At 37.1% G+C, this 6,519-nt stretch overlaps 1 pseudogene; it reads left to right on the forward strand.

The window, feature by feature from the left end:
- The first annotated feature begins 304 nt into the window (after positions 1-304).
- On the forward strand, positions 305-6,211 carry LOC137712366 (uncharacterized; annotated as a pseudogene).
- Positions 6,212-6,519: the final 308 nt, after the last annotated feature.

Here is a 6,519-nt window from a genome sequence, read left to right on the forward strand (position 1 = left end):
CCTTCTCATCACTCTCCTCATCATCATCCTCCTCATTTTCCTCCACCTTATCATCATCCTCATCATCTCCTCATCCTCCACCTCCTCATCATCATCCTCCTTATCATCCTCATCCACCTCCTCCTCCACAAACCCATCATAAGATATAAACATTTAATATAAAAAAAAATTGAAAATCAGTAAGCAATACCTTTGCCCAGCCTTCAGCAATACCTCATCCTGTTGAGGGTGGGAAGCAACCATTTTAGAATGACGTGGTGTGATAATGTACCAATTCATTGATTCAACCTCGACCTCTATAGCTATGGTGAATGAGAGAATGGAGAATAAGAAGAAGAAGAAGAAGCAACAACTTCACTTTGTAGTTTAGCGACACGGAGGGAATGAGAGAGTGATGCAAGTTCGAAATTTGTATGTAATTGTACTACAAACCCTAACCCTTGAGTTGAGAATGTTGTTGTCTGTTTGAAACATGGTTCTAAAAGACGTTAGGCACTAGTCGGGTGGCAGGATGGGGCCTAGCGCACTTAGGGGCCTAGGCAGGGCCTAAGCGGCCGCCTAGATGGCCTAGGCGGATTTGAGTAAATTCACAATAAATCTTTAATACTTTGGTTAATTTGATGGAATAAGATAAAAGTTCAAATGATACAAATCTTAGTATTTTAGGATATATTTTTCCAAGATCATATGAATTTATAGTGCATTTAAAGAGAAATAAAGGTGCCAAATATATGGTGTAGAAATCATTTAATCATTGAAAACAAAGTATTTTGACCAAAAAAATAAAATATTTAATCAGCAATTTAAAACCGAAAAAAAAAAAAAAAGAAGTGAGGAAGCTAAGATGCATATAAGGGAGGGATGTGGAGCACGTTCATGCTAGTTGTCCCCTTCTTTATACATATCAGTCAAATAGGACTGCTAGGTGTCTAATTTTAATTGGGCGACAATTCAAAATATATTAAATATGGAACACTGAGACCTGATAGTGGTCACATGGAGTGAGAATCAAAGAGTCTTCTTCCGCTCGTCTTCTTCGCTGGAGTTCATAACACAGATAGCTCTGCATTTCTCCTTACTCACTTAAAAACAGAAGGAATTGAAACGGTCAAACCGCCTAGGCCATCAAGTAACCCGCCTAGGCCGCCCAAGCGCCACCAAGACTGCCTCGGCACCCGCCTAATCCCTTCCCCGATTTTCTTCCCAATTAGAGGTTAATCTCGGCGGCTGGCCATTGCCTAGCGCCTAAGGGACCGCATAGGCCTATTTTTAGAACACTGGTTTGAAATGACATGCTCGTTTCTTAACATAGGAGAAAGTAATTTTGTTTTTTGTTTTTGTTTTTGTTTGGTAAACGACAAGTTGTGTCTTAATGTAACACCAAAATATCGGCAATGTGCAAATGACTTATGTTCATTTAACATTAAAAAGGGAAATGCACCCTAAATTGTTAATTAACTAATTAATATATTTAGTCTAATTAATATTTAATTAAGTAAAATGTGATGTTTGTATTTGGGACATATTTCGATATTGAAAGGAGAAGCTCTACTAGATCAAGGTTTAGTTAGTTATCAAATCTTAATGTTGGTATTTGCTAAAGTTCTGAACTTCGAACCCTCATTGCCCACCTAGACATGAATATAGGGCCCCTCGTGACGCCTTGAGTACAAAGAGTGATGAATGCTCTTAATCAAAGACTAAATTTGATCAAATACCGAAAACATGTTTTTGATAATTATGTATCAAAGACTAAATTAGATCAAGGTTACGTCTATATATGTTGCGTTGCTGTATTTTTTATAAGTATACAGAAAACATGAATATTTGAAGAAAAGAAAAAATTGTACAAGTGTGTGTTGTCGTGGGCTTACTAAATATGGTTTAAGTACCTAAGTCTTAAATTTGCTTAACTGTCAAAACTTACTAATTGTGGATCAACTCTATGATCTACTTAACATCAGTAGCCTCAATACTTTGCTCACAATCGAAACATCTTGTTTTAGACCAGTGGGTACTACTCCCATGTAAAAACAGAAGTTGTATATTTGGGAGGGAGCTGTTGGGAGCTTTTATAAACTTAAAGTTTGTCATAATCTTGTTATTAGTGACTGATTCTAACTTGCTGCAACTTAAATGATGTTCATAGTCATGTTAAACAAGTAATTAGAACGTTACTAGGCTCCAGTGTAGTTAGAAAATGTTTTTTAGAAAACAAATAAAGTTTCATTAAAAAGATTTTGTTTCATTGGGGGGCATTGGGGAGAGAGAGACAAGGAACAGTTACGTACTGGTTTGATACTGATATGTTTTTATAAAAAGTGGGTATAAAAAAAAGCTGAGCTCAAAAAGGTGTTTGGTAAACACTTAAAAACAGCTTATTTTCACAGTTTTGGATGAAAGAAAAACTAAAAACGTGAAGCAGCAAAAATAAGTTTATTCTCACAACACAACAAAAGCAGTTTCTTTTCAAAGTACAGTAATACCAAACCAGTCCAACATCTCTTCAATGGAAGTTCAGTTGAAAGCTATGAAACAATTATGCGGTAGTTAAAACCGCAATTGGAATGACGTAGAAAAGCTGCTTGAAATTGTAGTATTTTCATTGTTGTAATTTGGTCCTTAGCAGTTAGCACAATAGCTTATTAATTTCTTTCAACTTCAAATTCAGTTCTTTGTTTTATTTTTTGCACTGTTTATTAACGGCTAGTCAGTTACTTCACAGGTGGGTGCATTGCTATATGTTCAGGTTGTGGAGGCAAAACCCTGGCATGAATCCTGAGTTGTCATGCCCTGATGGTTGGTTTTCTATCTTATTGCTTTTCATTTTGGGACACACTTCTGTTTAACCTGTGTGTTAGTTCTTGTAAATGTTGATTCGTTGAATTTCTGTGACGATTTCTTGTCTGTGATCGAAATTGTTGTGTGATGTCTAGCCAGTGGAAAAGCAGCAGTGTATGGCGTCCTTAAAGATGGTTACAATGTTGACTGTTCGACTGGCCTTTCAAGAATGTGAGGTGCAGTTCCCTTTCTGTGATATATGAGAAGTGCTTAGAGGATAGTTACTGCTCTATGGCACGTTTATGTACTCATAATCAGAATCAATTTACGGAATTGGATTCCGATTATGGGATACATCTTTGTTTACGTAATCTTAGGATATCAAAATACATGTGGAGTCCACACACATTAAGGAATTCAACTCTTAATTTTGGAGGAATTGGACTCCCTACATGAGGGAGGTATTTCAATTTCTTGACACTTTAGGAATCCGGAATGGATTTTTTTCTACCAATTATGCCCTCACTTGTTTCTTATTATCACAACATTGCCCTTCATTTGACACTTATTATGCCATCTTTTAATAAATAAGTAAAACCTATTTATATATTTTTATATAGATGAATTTTATTATATAAATTTAATTAAGAATTTAATTTAATTAAGGGTAAATTACACTTTCATACTTCAGGTTTGGGGTCTATTTCAATTCCTTACAACATCTTTAAAACATTTCACTTTCATACCTTAACTACTATTTTATTTCAAAATAATACCTCTGTTAGATTTTCCATCCAATGGTCTGTTAAATGTTGACGTTGCTGCCACATTTGTGCTGATGTGGCTGCCACGTGGCAAAAAATAAGAATTTTTTGTATACATTAACAATATTATAATATTAACCTTAAAAAAAAATTAAAAAAAACCAAAAAAACCCGAACCCAGATCCCCTTCCCCGCAACCCCACATCCCACCCCCACCCCCTTACCCATCTCTTCCTTCCCGTCCGTTCGTCCCCACCCCCTTACCCATCTCTCCCACTCTTCTTCTTCCTCCACACCAACCCCAACACACTCCCTGACACCCTTTTTTCAATTTCCTCCTTCCTTCTCCCTCTCTAGGGTTTGAGTTTCGAATTCCACCCCTCTCCCGCCTCTTCCCTCGCCACCCTCCGTCTCCCGCCTCCGCGCGTCTCCTTCCCCCAAAACCCATATCCCCCTCCACCTCTCCCACCTCAAAGCCCCCACCTTTAATCACTTATCTCCTTTTTTTTTTCACTGGTTTTCTTAGAAACCCCTGCAACCCAAATACCTGCAACACAATACGTACAAAACCACAACCCAAATACCTGCAACCGTCGCCCGGGGGGGGGGGGGTGGGGAAGGCAAGTGGGTCATCGAGGGGAGGGCGGGTTGGGAACAGATGGGTTTGGTTTCTTCTTCTTCTAGGGGAATGGATTTTGTAAATAGGAATTGCAGAGAGGTGAGGGGAAAGGAAGGGGATCTGGGTTTTGTAAATAGGGAAGAAGTTCAATGTTGGTCATGTTAGGGAAGAAGTTCAATGTTGGCGAGGTAGCAAGGAGGAAGAACGGCAGCGATTTCGGGGCTTCGTGGGGCTTTAATGTGTTGTTGAACTCGGGGATTGCTGAAGCTCGAGGCTTCGTGGTGGCTGCAGTGTGTTGTCGAAGGTGAAGGCAGAGAAGATCCGAGGGCTGATGGATAGGGTTGGTGATGGGAGAAGGGGTGGGTGATGATGGGGGATGGGAGAAGGGGGGGTGCTGGGTGGAGAAGATGAAGTGGGTCGGGGAGGTGAACAGGGAAGAGTGTATCGGAGAAGACATGGGATTTAGGGTTTGGGTTGGGGGTTGCGGGGAAGGGGAAAGGGAATAAGGTTCAGGTTTTTTATTTTAATATTTAGAAGATTTAGGTTTATTAAAATATTTGGCAGCCACGTGGCATATATGTGGCAACCACGTCAGCACTTAACGGATCAATGGATGGAAAATGTAACGCAGGTATTATTTTGAAATAAAATAGTACTTAAGGTATGAAAGTGAAATGTTTTGAAGACGTTGTAAGGAATTGAAATAGGCCCCAAACCTGAGGTATGAAAATATAATTTACCCTTTAATTAATTAGTATGAAAGTAATTTACTTATGTAAGGGCAATTTAGTAATCAAACTAGTTTTCATTCCGATTGAAGTGAATTAGTAAACAACTTATATGAACTCAATGTCATTCCTGCCATCTTTTAATAAATAAATAAAACCTATTTATATATTTTTATATAGATGAATTTTATTATATAAATATAATTAAGAATTTAATTTTATTAATTAGTATGAAAATAATTTATTTATGCAAGGGCAATATAGTAATCAACCTAGTTTTCATTCCGGTTGAAGTAAATTAGTAAACAACTTATACGGACTCAACATCATTCCTACTCCGATTCCAAACAATTTTAGTAAACAACTTCAATAGGAATATGATTCTTATTCCAACTCATTTGAATTCCTCCTCAATTCAATTCATCTCAGTTTGATTACGGATTAATAAACGCGGTACTAGTATAAAGCACATAGTCAATGAGTAAAACAGTGGTTTTTTTTTTCATTTTTCTTCTATGTTATAATTAACCAGTCATCTGATTTTCAGGTTGCTGAGTTCGCCAAGATGTCCAATTCTTGAGGAACTTGGGAAAAAGATTTCCTTTGAAATAGCAATTGCTTTGAACGGTCGTGTTTGGGTATATTTCATCAAGTAATGTTAGGGAGACTAAATTTGAAGACAAAACTTATAAATTAAATGATGTGTCACCAATAAAAAATGAGCACCTTAATCAACGATTAAATAATAAATTAATCATCAACTTTCATGTCCTTTAGTTTTCAAAATTTTGTCTACAAATTTAGAGTAATGCTAGGGTGACTAAATTTAGAGACTAAAATTACAAACTAAATGATCGGTCACAAATAGAAATGAGCACGTCTATCAATACTTTAATAACGAACCAATCATCAACTTACATGTCTTTTAGTTTTCAAAATTTAGCCACCAAATTTAATCTTCCTAGCATTACTCACAAATTTAGTATCTCTAGCATTACCCTACTTCATAACTGCTCTTTATGTAAAACTCTTTTTAAATTGGGGTTTTGCTTGCATTTTATTGGGTCTTGGACACTTGGCCAAACTTAATTCTCGGTTGGGACATTTTCATTGTTGCAGACTTGTTCTCCAAAACTCCCCTTCTATTTGAAAACATAACTCTTTCATTCTTTTTAACATTTAGGTCAATGCTGGTTCACCGTCTTTCATCAATCATCATCATCGTTTCTAATGCAATTATGAACTTGGAATCTCCGACTGGAGTGAAGCAGAGAATTATGGTGGATAAACTTATTTAGAATTTGAAGTTATCAAGTTAATTAGTCCATTACCTTTTGATTCAAACCCCAATTATTTTCTTTGGACTCTTTCGTGATACGAAACTCACTCTTAATGATTTTTGTGTAGCATCACAATGCAAGACCTGCAAGCTCGTAGCTGTCACAGAAGACATTTTGTCCCGAAGGGTTAAGAAGACAATGAAATCCCACGATCACAATTTGATATGCTAAAACGACCTCGAGCATAAGCCTTCCGAACCCTGTAGAGATTTCTACGCAACTGTCTTTAACGTAAGTTTTGTTACTTCAGCGGGGGAATTCGTCGTGTTAATCGATAATCTGCCTAT

This window comes from Pyrus communis, chromosome 14 (assembly GCF_041283825.1).
Source record: "Pyrus communis isolate YQ-2024b chromosome 14, ASM4128382v1, whole genome shotgun sequence".
Lineage (NCBI taxonomy): Eukaryota > Viridiplantae > Streptophyta > Magnoliopsida > Rosales > Rosaceae > Pyrus > Pyrus communis.